We start from the raw sequence: 19920 nt of genomic DNA, 5'->3' as shown, positions 1-19920 counted from the left end.
GGTTCTTGAATGGAGAGTGTAGGTTCGGCCTCGACTGAAGAGACTTCCTCATGACTTAGCATCGGTTCTACATGGAGGGGTTCCAAGGGAGGAGCGTTCTCTAAAATGCGGTCTAGGAAGGCTTCTCCTTCCTCGGTGGTTTTGTGCGTGAATGAACCTCCAGCAGTTATGTCAAGTTGTAGGGCAGATTCCTTGCTAAGCCCTAGCCAAAAAATACTATAACAACACATGGCTTGGTATAGACAAGTCTGGGCCGGACCTTGATAGGATTGAAAAATGGTCCCAGGCTGCACCTATGATTTCCTTCTCTTTTTGTTGGAAGAAGTTGAGGATCTCTTGTCGTAGGGCAGCGATTTAGGATATAGGGAAGAACACGAGATAGAATTTGGTCCATAGTTCTTCCTAATCACTAGCTACCTTCCCTACGTTGTGGGCGTACCATTGTTTTGCCATCTCATCAAGTGAGAAAGAAAACAACTTCCACCGAATTGTTTCTTGTGACATCCTTGAAATGGTCAGTCAAGCATAGAGCTGCTCAAACTCCCTTAAGTGTGTGTATGGGTTTTCATAATCTAAACCCGAGAAGGTTTGTTCCCAAACCATGGCTATAAAGCCAGGGCAGAGTTCATAACTAGAAGCTGTGATTGGCTTCGATGACTATGGTGCTTCTACAAACTCGCCCTTGGGAGCAGAAAGGTTTTGGATGGTTTTGTGCTCCATTGGTAAAAGATTAAAAAGAAAACAAAGATAAAATAAAAAGATACACATGCGAACTAGGTTCAGAGATAATTACGACAACGTTCTCTGGCAACGGCGCTAGAAATGCTTGTTGGTGTTTCTTAGCATAAGCAGAGAAATCCGCAAGCGCACGAATACATCGTTGTAGCACTTCACCCGGAAGTATTCAGGGTATCGTATTTTCACAAATGAACGAATGTGTAAGTCTCTTAGCTAGTTCACCTAAAGAAAACAAGTAAAAAGGGATAGCTTGGGTAGTGAGGTTTTTCTAAGGATGGATATCCTAAGCGAAGATAACCTGGACACTATAGACTTAGTTCAGGCACCAGCTTACACCTGGTCTGTCAAGTGATACCGACCTATAGCTCTACGTCGAACCCGGATGTAGGGAAGTGCGAGGGACAGACATGGCTATCACCACCTGCCGCCTACCCCTCAACCATGTTAAACGAGGCAAACGAAGATAGCTTCTAGCCTAGACACCACGTCTATGCTATCAACTATTACTCTAGCGCGCATGCAAGGGTTATCTATCTTTATCAGGGCCCTTCTACTAGAGTACCCATCACAAGGACGGACGATGAACCCACAAGTTTATAATGATCAAAGGTAGCTTTCTTAAGAAATCAATGCCAAAGTTAAACATGAACTTCTTACTCCAAGTAGTAAGACAATTGTAGAGGTACAAGTGGAGGAGTTGCTAGCTCCGACACTCTTCCGCTAAGTGTAGTGAGCACACTAAGAGAGGTTGCCGACAGCCTCGGCACTTCTCCAACTCTTTCCTCACTCACTCCCATTGGGTGGCGGTGACCATGGTGGTGACCAACACCATTTCCCCAAATCTTTGGAATAAAGGGGCAGGGACACTGCCCTAGGGTGGCGGTGCTAGCGGTGGTGCACCGCCCTTCCAGTGGCGGTGTACACTAGACACATCGGTGCCACCCTAGTTGATGGCTGTTTTTAGTTGCAAACTTTGTCACATTTTTTACCCACGGACAACCCAATCAACTCTCCACAAGCGATGCTAACTCTCAAGATGTTTTTCTAAAACATGTTAGAGCCGGCTTTTCTCAAAAACATTTTCAATAAATATATTCACTTGCTCTCTAAAGTGCACTTGGCCTAAAATGCAATGCATGAATTCCAACACCTAGTGGCACTAGATGATAGAATTGTCTAATAGAGCACCTCTCTTAATAGTAAGGCCATCTATCCTAAACCCTATCACACTCTCTATAGTGTCTTGACTGGCAAAAATAAAATGGCCCTATTAGTTATACCTTTGCCTTGAGCCAATTTTGTTTTTGTCTTTCTTCTTTTCCAAGTTGGAGGCTTGATTTCCAATTAGGCCATCACCATCCTCATGACCATCATCTTCTAACTCCATCACTTGGCCTTGGACCACCCTAGCTCATCCATCACTTAGACAAAGGGTTAGTCCAATTAGGTTTTCATCAATGTGCCAAAACCAAACTAGGACTTTCACCGACGAACCCCTCCAAGATTGCTCAGGAGCTCAGTGGATACACCCATCAAGTGTGCTCGCACGCACCTTTTGGCCAAGGATTGGGCAGAACTCGAGCACGCCCTTGGCTTCTACTCAGGGCTCAGGGGCTCGCCCGAGCCTGATCCTTGACTCCGCCACCAGCGAAGGCCAAGGGCCAGGTTTGAACCAAGTGCCCTAAGCGCCTAGGGCTCGGGGGCTTCACGGTGCTGCCCAACAAGCGCAGCGCTGTCATCCACTCCTTCGACAAAGTCACGCACGAGGCATGACACAAGGGGAAAAACCCCTCCGACGGCTTTAGGGGCATGGGGGCTTCAGGGTTCGCTCGTCAGCCCCTCAATCCAGACGCCTTCGCCACCAAGGAAGCCTCTAGAAGGTGCACCTGATGGAGGCAAGTCCAAGCCGACAAGGCCTGATGGTCAGAGCGTCAGAGCCAAGGAGCCAGACGACGCCCAGGGCTTCTCTGACTCCACGACAACACCGAGGTCCATCCATGCCATAGCAGCATCCTCCTGGACTCCAACGCATAAAGACCATAGACTAAGCCCCTCAAACCGCCACGTACCCGACCTACCTCGGTATATAAGGGGAGGTCGGATCCTATAGAGGGGGGAGGATGAACAGAAACAAAACAGATCAATCAATCCTCAGGACAGCTAGAGCTCTCCACCGAGAGCAGGGCCACCTTGAGAGGAGTACCGAGAGCTCCTCCCTCTCCATCGTCTTCTTCCTCTTCGATGAGAAAGAGACCTCACCGCCTATGAGCTTAGGATTAGCACCGGGCGATCCCCTACCAAATCTCTTACACTCCTTGTTGTAACCCCCGATTTGGGTGCTCTTGAATACAAGGATCATCTGCTGCTGTACGTAGGGCCCTAATAGCTGCGTCCTCTCTGTGTTCTTTGTGTTCTTTGCTCCAACCGAGCCACCGGAGACCCACACTGATAAATGACATCTGACAAACAACAATGTTTACCGTGGCCGTATAATACTCAAGCACACATAAGTGGTCCTTAGAACATGAAACGATAAAAAAGGAATTGCTATAATCCAGGCGTTTGAATTTTTGTTTTTTCCAGCGATGTTCTCAGCCGTTGGATCAAAATCCAACGCCCCTAGCTGATCTAGCTATTGTTCCTCTTCTTCCTAAGCTTTCTTCCAGCCCGCGTCCCGACTCTTGCCCGTTCCCCTCTCACCGCCACCCACCGCCCCCGCGCGGGGCGGTAGGGTCTCGCCGGAGCTCCGCTGCTACTGCCGCGGCCACAGAGCTCCGGCCAGTCCCTACCGCGCCCGCAACGACCTCCCTCTTCCCATCATCGCTTTCTTCTCTAACTCCAACAATATGCCACGGTGGCCCCACCCCGACCTAGCCCGGCCACCTCCACCGCCGCCAGGGCCCCTAACCTCTCTCCAGCCATCCTCCCCCTAAACCTTCCCTTTCTAAGTCCACTGGAGTTGAGGAGGCTGAGAGTGAGGGAGAGCTCGCTGGAACCCTAACTCGAAGATCCAAGAGGAGGAGGACATGGTGGAGGAGGAGGAGGAGGAGGAAGCCTACCTTGCCGGATCCGCTCGAAGCTGTCGTCCATGGCACGGTGGGCGCAGTTGGGCGTGGGGAGGACCTCGCCGGGCACCTGAGAGAGAGAGAGAGAGAGAGAGAGAGAGGTGCAGACGTGGAGATAGGGAAGCGCGGTGGGGCGCTGGCGCATCATCTGAAATCTCAAATGATTTCAGGCGACTCGATTATAGGACGTGTGTAAAAAAATTGGTAATATTACTTTAAGTTACTAGTATGTGAATAACTACCATATATATATATATAAGCTTTCATCCCTTTTCTTCATTGGCATATGAACTCAGGATGTTGGATCCTATTATAGTCTACTACGGAAAAGGACAGATGTGCAGCTTCCTCGGCGATCCGGACTGCATTCTTGATTTGGTAATATACATGTATAGCAGATTACTCGATATAAATGTCCTGAAAGATCAGTATCGTTCCTAATGCATGGCTATATATCTTCATACTCCTAATTTGGTGGGGTAAGCTAGATTCCGGCGGACATTGTGGCGAACGTAACGCTGGCATCTATGGCAAAGCATACACGGACACAGGTGGCAGCACCGGGAATGCACGTGTATCAGGTGGCGTCATCGACAGTAAACCCGCTGGTGTTCCGAGACGTGTTCCAGTCCGTCTTCCACCACTTCTCTAGATCACCCGTGGTCGACGCGGCGGGGAAGCCCATCCTGGTGCAACCGATGCGGTTTTGCTACAGCATGGAGCAGTATGCCAGCAACACGGAGACGAACGCGACGCTAACGCGGTGGGCGAGGCGCCCAGCGTCCGCCGAGCGGCTCCGCAAGGCTGTCATCGCACACATCATGCACCTCGGCCGCATCTATGAGCCCTACACCTTCTACGGCTGTAGGTTCGACACCGCCAACACGGAGGCGCTTCTCGCAGAGATGTCGGAGGAGGAGAGGGCGAGGTTCCACTCTGACGTGCGTAGCGTGGACTGGGAGGATTACTTAATCAACGTACATGTCCCGGGAGTGAGGAAGCACGTTATGAAAGCTAGAGGTTATGCAGTAGAAGGTTTTAAATCCTGCTCATGCAATGCTAGATGTGCCAGAGTCATCTCATAAAGGAGGGAACCATAAAAGCAAAGGTAAACCTTATTGTTATCGTTGCCATACTAAAGGTCATACAATGTCCGTTTGTACCATGGTGCTTTGTTGCGATTTATGTTTTGGTGATCATGTCAAGAAAGTTTGTCCAAATTTGAAAAATCTAAACTCTACTACTATACCTTGCGGTTATGCAGTAGAAGGTTTGGGCTTCTATTTTATACCTGTGGCAGAAAATCCAAAATTAACTTCAGAGGATAAATCAGCTGTGGTACGTGTTTTAGAAGGTTCTCTTACTATGGATCAATTAGCAGTGGAACTGGACAAACTACTACCTCGAAATAGTTGGGTGATTTCTGAAAAGGGTACTGATGCCTTTATCACTAATTTTCCCACATCTGAAGTGCTTAACCACATGGTGAACTGGGGCCCAATGGATACTAAGACCGTGAAAGAAAAGATCCGGTTCGAGAAGGGGGTTGAAAATGAGGTATATAAATATGAAATTGATAAAGTGTGGGTGCAATTTAGGTGCCTTCCAAAAGAATTTCGAGAGTTCCCTATTATTTGGGCAATTGGCACAATTTTTGGAGTTCCTCGTGCGGTGGATATGAAATTCACAAAAAAAATATGGAAGGACCAGAATGAAAGTAGCAGTGCTAAATCCTGATATTATCCCAAATCTAGTGGATGTTGTCATTGGGGATTTTGTTTATGAGCAACAATTCAGAGTGGAGAAAGACATGTCTGATGGTGAGCCCCAGGTCATAGACATGGACTCTACCACGGACGAGGATGAAGATCCAGAAGGGGATCCGGAGGATATGGATCATGATGCTGACAAAAAGAAACAGGAACCAGAGGGACAAGTACCTAAGAAATAGTCTAATGCATCAGTGCCACCGAGCGGACAGCAGGGGAATAACACTGCCGCAGGTGCGCCTACTGAGCAGCTGGCTGCGCTAATGGCTGATATTAGTACAGAGGCAACCGCTGTCCAGGAGGACTTAGTGGTGATCAAGGAAAATTCAGTTAAGCCTATGGTGTTGCTCTCCCAGACTAGAATTACTCCAGATGGCTCTGCAGAGTGGAAAACTAGTATGCTGAATAAAGGACTGGGTAGTGGGACAGTGTCACCAGTGAGATCTAGCAAGAGGAACGCGTCTACATCAGAGCAAGATTCTTTGGAGAAAGCTTCGAAATTAAAAGCGTAGAAAAATCTAGAAAACTATTCACTCAAAGGCAAAGAAATTCAAACCCAACCTTTTGATTCTTTTGATGATTCTATTATGTTGTAGTCAGCTAGTATATTAGGTGTTTCTTTTGGGTCCAATGCACAGGAAATTTCAGAATCAATTAAAAAATTAAAATATCTTGAATTCAGTAATAACTTCGAGTAATGTGTTAAATATTCAGAATGCTGTCATTGATGATACTTCTACTGTTTGATCTGTTGAAGAAACCGTGGACTTAGAGATGCTAAATTTAATTTGTGCTGATATTGCCGAAGATCTTTGTGATGGGGTTGCGACCCTTTGTGTCTGCAGACCCCTGTATCACGATATAAGAAGGTTAAACCAAAGAGAAACAATAAAAAAATAAAAATTGTTCAAGATGAAAGGAATTTTTTAGAATTGTAACAGGTTTGCAGATTCAAAGAAATACAGATTTCTATCTGACTTCAGAAAAGAAAAGGATTTAGATTTTATTGCTTTATCAGAGACTGGGAGGGCCAGTTTCCCGCAAACAACATTGAATAATATCTGCGCTGGTAGAGATTTTCTTTGGCATTGCATGGCTCCGAGAGGTAGATCTGGTGGCATGATTCTTGGGATAAATCCTCAAATTTTTTATATTGGTTAGATAAAAGAGGACAACTTTTTTATTAGATTTAAATTACGCCATAAAGAAGATGATTTTAAATTTAATTTATTTTTAGTTTATGGCCCAGCACAGTAGGAGTTCAAATCACAATTCTTATCAAAATTGGTTAGAGTATGTTCGAAGGAGACCGTACCTATTATAATGGGTGGTGACTTCAATATTATTCGTAGCCCAACTGAGAAGAATAATAGTAATTACAGTGATAGATGGCCTTTTCTTTTCAGTGTGGTTATCGATACTCTAAATTTAAGAGAGTTAGAGCTGGTAGAAAGTTCACCTGGGCAAATAATTTGCAAAATCAAACTTTTGAAAAGTTGGATAGAATTTTAGTTTGTACAGACTTTGAAGCCAAGTATCCACTTACAACTGTTCACGCTTTGAGCAGAGAGATTTCGGATCATACTCCACTGTTATGCAACACAAATACTTCTTCTCTGACTTACCAACAACAATTCAAATTTGAATTGGGGTGGTTGCTAAGGGTTTTGTGATATGGTGCGAGCTGTTTAGCTCAATGTGGAGGTCGAAGGTAGTCCCCTTGAGAGGTGGCAAGCAAAGATTAGGAGGCTGTGTCAACATTTCAGAGGGTGGGCGAAGAATGTAAGTGGTGCTTATAAGAAAGAGAAGAAAGAGCTTCTAGATAAATTAAATGAGTTAGATAAAAAGGCGGAAAACGTTATGCTTGATGGAACAGAATTAAATCTTAAATATGTTTTAAATGAGAGACTTGCTGAATTGCTTAGAGAGGAGGAACTTTAGTGGTACCAAAGAGCCAAAGTAAAGCATCTTATTCAAGGTGATGCCAATACTAAATATTTTCATTTGTTGGCGAATGGTAGACACCGGAAAACTCAGATTTTCCAGTTGGAGGATGGAGATACTATAATAGAGGGTGATGCTCAGCTGAAGCAGCATATTACCAGCTATTATAAAAATCTTTTTGGTCCTCCGGATAGATCTAATGTGGAATTAGATGAGCACCTTGTTCAAGATATTCCACAGGTATCTAATCTAGAAAATGAGTATCTGATAGAGGAGTTCTCTGAATCTGAAGTCAGATCTGCGGTGTTTCCGATGGAACATAATAAGGCGCCGGGACCAGATGGATTCCCATCAGAGTTTTATCAGGTCTTCTGGGATCTATTAAAAGATGATCTCATGGCTCTGTTCATGGAATTCCATGCTGGGAGTTTGCCTCTACACAGCCTTAACTTTGGTAATATAATTTTATTACCAAAAAAGAAAGATGCAAAGGTCATTCAACAATATAGACCCATATGTTTGTTAAATGTATCCTTCAAGATTTTTACGAAAGTGGCAACCAATAGATTAACTACAATCGCCCAGAAGATTATTAGTCCAACTTAAACCGCTTTTCTCCCAGAAAGAAATATTATGGAAGGAGCAGTAATTCTTCATGAGACAATTCATGAATTACACTCTAAAAAACAGGATGGATAATATTCAAAATTGACTTTGAAAAAGCTTATGATAAAGTAAAATGGAAATTTTTACAGCAAACTTTAAGGATGAAAGGTTTTTGTGGTAAATGGTGCTCATGGGTGCAGCAGTTCACACAGGGAGGTAATGTTAATATTAAGGTAAATGACCAAATGGGTTCTTACTTCCAAACTAAAAAAGGTTTAAGGCAAGGTGACCCGATGTCGCCAATACTATTTAACATAGTGGCGGACATGCTGGCTATACTAATTGCTAGAGCCAAGGAAGCAGGACAAATTGATGGAGTCATCCCTCATCTTATTCAAGGTGGCTTATCTATCTTACAATATGCGGATGATACAGTAATCTTTTTGAGCCACGATGTAGCGAAGGCAGCTAATATGAAATTAATTTTAAGCACCTTCGAACAATTGTCTGGACTCAAAATTAATTTTCACAAAAGTGAAATTTTTTGTTTCGGCAAGGCTAAAGATCATGAAGTATTTTATTCGCAGTTGTTTGGATGTGTGATAGGAAAATACCCTTTCCGCTACTTGGGTTTGCCTATGCATACTAGGAAATTGAGTAACAAAGATTGGTTAACAATTGAAAAGAGAATTGAGAATAAGCTTAGTGGCTGGAAAGGAAAGATGCTTTCTGTGGGTGGTTGCTTGGTATTAATAAACTCGGTGCTTTCAAGCTTACCGATGTTTATGCTATCTTTTTCGAGATTTCCGAAGGGAGTTTTAGAAAAGATTGACTGCTTTAGGTCAAGATTCTATTGGCAAGGCGACCAACACAAACGTAAGTTTAGATTGGCTAGATGGGAATTTATGTGCCAACCAAAAGTCCAAGGAGGCTTAGGAATACAGAATCTAGGATATACAGAATAAGTGTTTGCTGAGCAAATGGCTGTTACAAGTTGCTAAATGAGGAGGGTCTGTGGCAAGAACTGTTGAGAAATAAATATTTAAAAGACAAACCACTTGGGTGTTGCACAAAAAAACCAATGGATTCTCATTTTTTGGAAAGGCCTGATGAAGGTTAAAGATACTTTTTGAGCCTCGGTACCTTTAAGGTGAAAGACGGATCTCAGACTAGATTTTGGTTTGATACTTGGTTGGGGAACAAACCATTAAAAGATAAATTTCCTGCGTTGTTCAATATTGTGAGAAGGAAACAGGACTCTATAGCATCAGTACTTGCATCAGCCCCGCTTAATATTTCCTTCCGCCATAATCTGGTCGGTAGAAATTTGTGGGATTGGCTTAGAATTGTTGCTTCGTTACAAGATTTGAACTTACAGGGGGAAAGGGACAAGTTTATCTAGGTCTTTGCATTCATCAGACATTTTTTCTATAAAATCTATGTATGCTGCGTTAATTAATAACGGGGTCAGGGTGTCGAAGATTTATGGCAAATTAAAATACCATCAAGAATAAAAATTTTCTTGTGGTACTTAAAGCGAGGTGTTATTTTGACTAAGGACAATCTTGCTAGATGTAACTGGAATGGTGATAAGAGTTGTTGTTTTTGCCATTATCCAGAAACAATTCAACACCTCTTCTTTCAATGCTATCATGCTAGATTTTTATGGCGCACTGTACATTTAATGTTTGGCTTATCTCCACCTCTTAGTATTGATGATTTATTTGCAAATTGGTCTAAGGGAGGGAGTAAAAGACATAATTCGTTGTTATTAACTGCATCAACAGGATTATGTTGGACAATATGGATAACAAGAAATGAGGTAGTTTTTGACAAATGTAAACCAAAAACCTTTTTGCAGGTGTTATTCAGGGGAACTTATTGGCTAAGGCAATGGGCCGGACTGCAGCGGCATGACAACACACGACAACAACTCCTTCTTGCTGGTCAACGTTTGGAGACAGCTGCTCTGCATTTTTTTAGTTCCAATGGATGGTTGTCAAATAGATTTATTGGTCTGTCTTAGTCTATACTTTCTTTTATGGGTTGTTTTCTTAGTTTGTGGCTGTGAGGTGCCAAGAATTATCCTTTGAATATTGGTTATAAACTAAAATCTTGTAATAATTGGCCTGATTCTACCGCGAGGTAGATGAAGCCGGGTATAAAATATCCTTTATCTAAAAAAATGAAAGCTAGAGGTTCTTCGCCTTAAATAGGGTGCGACTGTGCATCAACCAGGGCATCCATCGTAGCATCTCATAGGCGACCTAGGGCGATGAAGGCAACGCATAAGAAAAGGAAGACATCATTGTTGTATATTAATTGACTGAATCAAACTTGTTTATTACCTCCGTTTGAAATTATAAGTCGCTTTGACTTTTTTGGTACATCCATTTTGCTATGCATCTACATAAATAATATGTCTGGACACATAACAAATTGGATGAACCAAAAAAAGTCAAAGCAACTTATAATTTAGAACAGCTGGAGTAGTTTTAAGGCTTCTCCTAAAATAATGTCGGTCTTGTCATCTACTGACTGATGTCGTGAATCGTGCTAAAATGTAAAACTTTCTCCATCTTAAAATTTATGGAAATGCTAAAAGACGAGCGTGCATGATCTGGCTCTCGACACGCACACCCGTCGGTGTAATACCCTAAAATTTGCAACATTTTAAAAATAGGTGAATTGAATTTATTTATACAATAGTGTGAGCATGTAACATAGAAAAATAATAAATTTTATCAAATTAAAATCAAATATAAGTCTACATACATGTATATGCATACATGCTGCTGTATATTATTTTTGAATTGTATGGTCTGAAGTCAGATTTCGAACTGATTTGAATTTGCATTCAAAATTTGTTTGGAAAATAGTTTAGAAAAATGAAAAAGGATTTTTCCCTCCGTTCCTTGAATTCGGCCCGCCGTAGCCGGTCGGCCTGCTCTCCTCGGCCTGTTGGCCAGCTGCCCCACTCTCTTTCACTCCAGCGTGGCCTGCTCTCCTCTTCCCCGCTGGCCCAGCAAGTGTGGCCCAGCTTCGCTCGGCTAGCAGGCAGCACGCCGCGCCGTTCCCTTTCTCTCTCCGTTCCTGCTAACAGTCGGGCCCGTTTCTCTCCTCTCGCTGATGGTCCAGCGCCGTCTTCCTCCTCCGTGCATGACCGGGATGGACTCCGCCGTTGACGTAGCTGCCAAATCCGCTGCCGCCCACGCTCCCTCCTTGCCTTGTGCCCCAAGACATTCCTTGGCTATATGATGTACACTAGGCCCGATCTTCCGAAAGGTATGATAGAGTCGATTAGTGGAGACTCGACGTTCACTGATCTAGGCTTCGAACCAAGACTGATTCGGACCCCCGTAACCGTTACACCACTGCTCCATTGGTTATCAACCACGCGAACGCGATTGACCTCACCGAAGAAGGCTTTCCCTGCAAATGAATCGAGAACACAAGCAAGAACGGAATGAACGCAATCTGAAATTGCAAATAAATATGTGGCTTATGATAACAAGGAGTTCAAGTCTTTATTCAAAAGGACTAATCGCCACAGGCGAACAAGATCAAGAACTGGGGCCCTGGTTCACAACAAGTAGCATTGGCGGCACAGTTGCAGCAAAACGATGTCTGTTTCACGAGAAAAATCAAGAACTAAACAAAACCCAAATCCTAAGGAGAGCAATGGCTGCTATTTATAGAGTCTTGGGCATCACCCCCATGAACGTGCCCCCTAATGGGCCCAAACACTGATACACGGTCTAACGGCCCAAAAGACGGTGTCGTAGCACCCTGGCAGATTCTAGACGTTGAATTGTTTCGATGATTCCCGCTGATTCCGAAGGTATTTTGATGTGAGACCACTTGAACTGGCTTCCTTATCAAATTAGCTTTCCAACCATATATGGAGCATAAAAAATGGAGTCCGGATGCGTCCTAGTGACCAGTTTAAGGCAGACTAGTCCTGGAACTCGAGATGGGCTCCAACTTCAGTTGGACTGGGCCTCCACCATGAGAAAGATGAATTGGATGCCCATGCTGGTCCTCCTCATCTCCTTGGCTTGTATGTGACGAAGAATTGATGTCTTCATCATCCTCCCTTTCTTGAATTAAAGTCATCATCGACTGAAGTAGATCGTCTCCTCCATTGGATGATAGCAACGATGGCTCTGGAAGAAGATGTTCATCTTGGCGCCTAATCCGTCGCAAAGGCGACTGCCATGGTGGCTTCCCTGCTAGGAATTCATCCTCCTCCTGCAAAAGGTTAGTACCAACAAGAGGCATAACACTAGAAGCAGGACTAAGTGGACATATAGGCAATGTATAAGTTAAAGCATAACAAGTTTCATCATGATCAGCAAGAACAGATTTAAGAGCAAATAAAACTTCTTTCATGTTACTTGATGGTTCATTTGTTGGTTTGCTAAAGTCTTTATCATGGCCTTTCTTTTTCTTTTCAGCAAGTTCCTTTTCATATTGCACAATTTCAGCAGGAGTTAAAGGAAGTAAAGCAATGGTCTTTCCCTTAAATATAAAAGTATATCTATTTTGCCTACCGTGATGTAGAGCATTATTATCATATTGCCAAGGGCGGCCTAACAAAAGTGAACAAGCTTGCATAGGCATGACATCAAATTCAGCATAATCATGGTATGATCCGATAGAAAAATGCACATGAATAGATTGTGTTACCTTTACCTTACCACTATTATTGAACCACTAAACTATGGTATGAATGTGGAAGAGCACGTGCAGATAAACCAAGGGTCTTGACAAGCTCAGAACTTACCAAGTTATTGCTGCTTCCCTCCATCAATTATAGCACTGAACACGGAAATTATTGACAATGAGGAACATTTGAAATAAATTATGGCGTTGTAGCTTGTCTACTGGCTCAACTTGTGTACTCAAAACACGCTGAACAAGGATTGATTTATAGTTTGCAGTGCATGTCACACTATCAATTACCTCATCAGGATCTTCAGCACTATCCGCAAATTTATCTGCATAAAGATCAGTTGCAAGTGCAAATTCATTCTCTTCATCACTAGCACTAGCATACCCAACATCATCAGTAGCAATATATGTGCGTTTGCTAGGGCATTCTTTAGCAATATGTCACATGCCCTTGCAGCGGTGGCAAATAATTTTAGAAGAGCTGCTAGAGGAAGGTGTAGCAGATCCACTGTAAGAAGGTGTGATAGAAGAACTCTTCTTTACAGACGTTGGTGGTGTCTGTACATCAAAAAATTTACTCACTTCGGTTAGACGTGAAGGAGTGGACAGAGTCATGGAACACCTAGGTTGTCATCCCTATACTTCCCTTTTAGCTTTAAGAGCATAATGATATAATTGGGAAAATCTAGTCCATTCTTTATAGTCAAGAACATCCTGTATTTTACGACACAAACCTCCAAAAATCTAGAACACTTATCCATTTCATCCTCTTGTATGTTACTATGTGCTAGACCAATTAAAAGCTCCTGATAATATTCCTCAACAGTCTTACTATCTTGACTTAAACATTGTAGTTTTAATCGCAGATCACGCTGATAGTATGGAGGAACAAATCTCGATTTCATTCGTTGTTTAAGTACAATCTAGGTTTGAGGTATTTGAGCATTAGCATTAACATTATTGCAAATATCATTCCACCAGAAAAGAGCAAAACTAGTAAACTCACTCGGAGTAAGTCTAACTCTATATTCTTCAAGGACTTGATGGGAGCTAACTTTTTTATCTATAGCCATCTCCCAATCTAAATATGCTTCAGGATCAGCAAAACCAGAAAAGGAGGTATCTTAAACTTGGTTTTAGAGAAAGGATAATTATTACCTTGGTTATTACCTCCCATACCATGTCGGTTAAAGTTCAACCGATTACGGTTACGTGCATCCTCAGCATGTCATTGAGCTTCGGCTTTAGCCTCTGCATCGCCATCATCCTCCTCAGAGAGATCATCATCTTCTTCTTCAGGACGTGGTCCAGGATGTCGTTGTTCAACATCTTCAATCCTCTTGGCCAAGTTGGTGATTTGTTGAAGGATCTCATTTAACTTGTCATCAAGAACGGTATGAAGCTCATTCTTAGAAACACAGTCATTGAAATCTGTAGGTGTGTCCCTGTTTCCTTTATCGCTGCCTTCTGCTTTTCCTGACATAGTTAGTAGAAAGAAGAAGACAACACAGATAGTATTATCTCTACCAACTACTTAGGTTGTGGACAAGGAAAAACAAAGCGTCTTACCACGGTCTTACAAGTGTTCTTACTAAAGCAACAGGCGATGCAATCGGTCGGTGACTGTGATACCGTTGTAGCTTGAGTATAACAGTTGCAAGGCAAACTTGTACTTGATTAGAAGAAAGTGGAGCTTGAACAGGCACAATATAGTAGCAATGAATAGCAAAATTCACAACTGAATAGCAAAGCTGAATAGGTATCCCAAGTACTTGTCTTAGTTGCTGGCCTACTCACGTTCCAAGTACCAGATGTATCAAGTGATGTGAACAGCAGGAATATGATTAGAAACAAGGCAGAAATCAGCACACGCAAACACAACTCAAATGACACTCTCTATGTGCTCCTCTAGATATTGTTTCACTTTTACCCCTCTTTTTTCTCTATTTTTGGGTTGCCGTTGTTTTTTTTGGGATTCTTTGACTTTTTTTTTATTTTTTTGATATTTTTTCTTCACTTAGGAGCAGAAAAGAAGTAACCATAGAAAATATGAGCTTAAACAAGTGAAAGATGTGGCCTGTGGAAATTTCAGAAGATGTGCTCGAAATCGACAAAAAGCTTGTGACCACGAAAAGAGGATCTCGTGACTAGTTTTTGACCAAAATAAAAATCTCTGACCCCAACAACGCGGCGATGGATGGATCCAAAAAAATTTTTTCTGATCGATTTTGATATATGGAACGTCGAAATTCGAGTTCGTATGTGAAAACTAGACCAGTTTTATGAACTGACTCCGAATTAGAGGACAAAACGGAAACAATGCGCGCAAAATTGGTCACGGTAGCAAGGATTTGATGGAAACAGTTAAAACAAGTATACCAAATTAGATGGCGTGGAGTAGGGTTTGATGGATATAATGGAAACACAGCAAAATTTGAAGGTGTTCACTGATTATGATGAAAAAAAGGGAAAAACACAAACTTGGCTCAAAAACGATCTAAAACCAGCAACCAGAGCTCGACCGAGGGCACAAACTCAACCACACGACATAGAGATGAAATTACATGGCACAACGAGGTTATAGGATAGGGAATATGTGGCGGCGTATTTTTTTTGGCTTTTTGTTGACTATAGGTAATGCAAAAACAGTAACAATCTAAAGAGAAAAATAAAGTTATACCTAATGGGCAACAAGGTCTCTGATACCACTTGATGTAGACTAGGCCCGATCTTTTGAAAGGTATGATAGTGACGATTGGTGGAGACTCGACGTTCACGATCTAGGCTTTGAACCAAGACTGATTTGGACCCCCGCAACCGTTACATCACTGCTCTGTTGGTTATCAACCACGTGAACGCGATTGACCTCGCCGAGAAGGCTTTCCTGCAAGCGAATCGAGAATATGAGCAAGAACGGGATAAACACAATCTAAAATTGCAAATAAATATGAGGCTTATGATAACAAGAAGGAGTTCGAGTCTTTATTCGAAAGGACTAATCACCACAAGTGAACAAGATCAAGAACTGGGGCCCTGGTTCACAGCTAGCAGCCTTGGTGGCACAGTTGCAGCAAAACAATGTATGTTTCACGAGGAAATCAAGAACTAAACAAAACCCAAACTCTAAGAAGAGCGATGGCTGCTATTTATAGAGTCTTGGGCGTCACCCCTCTAGACGCGCCCCCTAATGGGCCCAAACACGATACACGGTCCAACGGACCAAAAGACGGAGTCGTAGCACCCTGATAGATTCTGGATGCTGACTTGTTTTGACAATTCCTATTGATTCCGAAGGTATTTTGATGTGAGACCACTTGGACTAGCTTCCTTATCAAATTAGCTTTCCAACCATATGTGGATCATTGAAAACGGAGTCCGGATGCGTCCTGGGTGACCAGTTTAAGGCAGACTGGTCCTGAAACCCGAGATGGGCTCCAACTTCAGTTGGACTGGGCCTCCACCATAAAAGATGAATTGGATACCTATGCTGGTCCTCCTCCTCTCCTTGGCTTGTATGTGACGAAGAAGTGATGTCCTCATCACTATAAAAACCGGTTGCCTACATCGTGCCGCGCCCGTCCCAAGCATTGAAGCCACCTCGCCTCGTCTTGAGTTTGCAGTGCCGCCGTTGACCCTAGCACCACCGCCATCTCCGCCGCCTCACTGAGCACCGCGTTGCTCTCGTCTGCTCCGCGCCTTGGTAAGCAACCTAGACCAGTTCGCCTTGCTCTCCTCTAGTTTTCGTTGTTCTTGGTTTGTTGTATCATGGTCCGTAGATCGAATTCGACGAGCACCGCCTGTCTCCGACCATGGCGCCACCAGTGGAGCTCAGCCGCCGACCTCATTCGGCGTCCCCCATCCCATCTAGATCTATTTTGAGCCATCTAATCTGAGACCAAGGGCCCTAGATTAGAAGATACCCCTTCGCTGCAAAATTTACATAAAGGCCCTTATAACTATTTAGATCTCAACCCGTCGTCCTTGGTTTCATTCAAAAGGACTGCTTTCCTTTTCTTTTAATGGTGCCCGTAGTCCTTCCATCGTTTTAAAATCAGATTTTATTTATTTTAATTCGAAAATCAAGTTTCCTCTATTTATAGAACTGCCACTATCTTCTATAGGCCATAAAATCTCTGTTTTAACTCCGATTTGATCCGTTCAACTTGCGTTAGGTTCGTAATTTCATAATCTACATGTTCATACTACTGTTAAGTAGGTTTTCAACTTTTAAAATTCAAGGTTAGATTAATCTATTATTTTACTAAAGGAAATCTTATTTAATTCATAACTTCTTCGTTTTTGCTCTGATTTTTGTGATCTTCGCGTCTGTGTGTTCGTAGTGAGACATAGATTCGTTTTATAAACTTTTCATCTTGATTTTATAATTGGTGTACTATTCTAATCTATAGCTTTTGTTTGCTATGCATGATTACTTCTGGATGCTTGTTTGTTGTTGTGATTATTGAGTATAGACGGTGAGCAATTCGTGGGAGACCAAGAGTATTACTTTGACGAGCAGGAACAACAGGAGCACTTTGTTCAAGGCAAGTATAGCATGGAATCATCCTTGTTTCCTATTCACCTTAATACATTTAATTCATGTTGCATGTGTCACCTTGATAGGGATTTCCCTATAATTGAACTTATACCTTGTCACCTACGGGACATGCATTGGGTAGCGTTGCTAGTGCTCAATTAAATCGTGATCTTGTAACTTGACTAATGGTATATGCAATAAACATTAAAACATGACTTTTTAACAACTTGGAAACAGGGGGCTGGAGTATTTAGCTACTTTCTAAATGCTTCAGATTCATCTCCCTAAGGACTTATTTGTAAGTGATCATCCGGGACTTACAGTACAGCTATGAGGGCTATATGGATCTGGCTTTAGCTCAGTATGAAGACCTTTTCTAGCTTGTTAGTGGTTTCCTATCGATCTTCCTTGGTTACTTTTCTAGCTTGTTAGTGGTTACTTTTCTTGCTTGTTAGGGCCAAGTGAATCTAATGGCCCTAACTTGTTAGATGAACCTTTGAAAGGCTTCATAGTGAACCCTATCGATCTTCCTTGGTAGTGGGTCAAGAGGTTGGCCGCCTCGAGCGAAAGGGTAAATCATGACTCACAGTGAAAGTGTACAACCTCTGCAGAGTGTAAAACTTATATATCAGCCGTGCTCACGGTCACGAGCGGCCTTGAAACATTTATGGAATAGATGGTCACTAAGAATTATTGGTTTATGCTATTCATTATTCATGTTTACCTTGATCATATGTTTCACTTTGGGATCGAAATAGCTTGTTGGTACTCTTATGCTAAAATTGTGACAATTAAAAGCTAGATGCTGTTAACCCCAGTGTCAAGCCTTTTGAGCCTCATGAACCTCATGTTACACTTGTTGAGTACAACATGTACTTACGCTTGTTTATTTTCATTATTTGGATAAAAATCCCAGATGGATAACAGATGGCTATGGTAATGATGACTTTCCTAAGGACTACTAGACTTGTGGTCAACCAGTTGATGTCCCTGTGATATGAAACTTCCACTAGAGATCTATGCTTTTTACTTCCGCTACCTTTATGTGAAGACCATGTCTTATTATTCATGATGTAATAAACACTTGTGATGATACTATTCATAATTTGTTAGCTTATGTGTTTGACTGATCTCTGGGCGCACATAAGATTTTGCATCCTATTTTATCCTTAAAATCGGGTGTGACAGATTGGTATCAGCGCTGTGTTGACTGTAGGACGCAAGCTACTTAGCAATGGTCATTTTAGCTTCTTTTGCTTCACTTATTTCATGCTTCCTATCTCACCCTTGTTATTTGCTAAAGTTTTATGATTCTTTTGCCTCACTCTGTTATGAAAATTATTGTGTCTAATCTAACTAAATTTAATTCTATAGATGTCTCATGCCAATAAGACCCCTCGAATCAGCACTAGAGTCTACTACCCGCCTCGTGGCTTGTCCATGGAGCCACATGAGGAGGAGAAACCCCTGGAACAAGAAGTTGACTCGCCAACACCTGCACCTATGTCGAAGCCATTCCAAGAAGAGCCCAAAGAAGAAGAACCTGAAGAAGTGGCGGTTGTTGCATTGTCTAATGAGGAGGCGGAGGGGGACGTCGTTCAAGAGGATGAGCCGATCCCTCCCCTAGGATGGACTACGAAGATCAGGTACAAGCCGGGGTGTGAAACCTCCATCTCGCACCATTGACTTATGGGGATTCTTCAGACCTACTACGGTGATTGGGACGCTGCTGTGGAGTACGTCTACACCAAGCGTAGGCATCCTCTGGAGGACACTTATTGGAAGACCATGGTGCGCATCTCCATCCGGGATGAATAGAAGGATGCATACCAGCTGGACTCGAACTGTGCACATCACGCTCACTGTGCCACCATGGAAGATAGCATAGAAGATGCAACCACTGTATCCTGCATGTGTCTCCGTGGTCGTCGCTTTGATGATATGAAGGGGGATCAATACCACTTTCTCCCTCACCAACACCCTGACTTGGGATGGGCAATAATGGACCCTGAAGGCATGGATCCCACTACTCAAGTGATGGTCAACTATGCCTATGAATTGGTAGATAAGAATCAACGATTGGAAGATCAGTTGAAGGCACAAGAGGCGACCCTTAAGAGATACCGACAAGTGATAGATGAGCAAAGGGTGTGCCTTAGCCTACCAAGGATGTATGAGGAGCTTCCCCATAAATTTTGTCCATAAGTGTTGGAGTCCTTTTTATGTAATAAGACGTTAGTAGCACGGGTCAAGTTGAGTCAAATCGAGTCTAGAAGTGCAGTGTGAACTTTGGTGTGCCTAGTTGATTTGTTATTATGTGTATGTATGAGTTGGATTTTTGTAATGAGTGCTGGAACTTTGTGGGCATGTCCGCAAGTTCTATAGTTAAGAATATTAAAGTTTGAGTTAATAAATAAATAGTTGGATTTGGTACATCTTGTTCTCTCGGATCTGTTTTTCGGAGCAGTCTGCCCTTATCTCAATGACAATCTAAATCTACTAGACCAAAAATTATGAAATTTTTATGGGAACAACTATACTTAAGTATCTTTCCAATTCCTCTAGAGTCACCCCTATATCTGATCTG

At 42.7% G+C, this 19920-nt stretch overlaps 1 pseudogene; it reads left to right on the top strand.

Moving 5' to 3' along the window:
• The window catches only part of LOC136469965 (fatty acyl-CoA reductase 2, chloroplastic-like), a 53458-nt pseudogene extending 48570 nt beyond the window's left edge, over window positions 1-4888 (top strand).
• Window positions 4889-19920: the final 15032 nt, after the last annotated feature.

This window comes from Miscanthus floridulus, chromosome 8 (assembly GCF_019320115.1).
Source record: "Miscanthus floridulus cultivar M001 chromosome 8, ASM1932011v1, whole genome shotgun sequence".
Taxonomy (NCBI): Eukaryota; Viridiplantae; Streptophyta; class Magnoliopsida; order Poales; family Poaceae; genus Miscanthus; species Miscanthus floridulus.
Note: the sequence above shows the minus strand (reverse complement) of the source record. Positions and strands in the feature narration are given on the sequence as shown.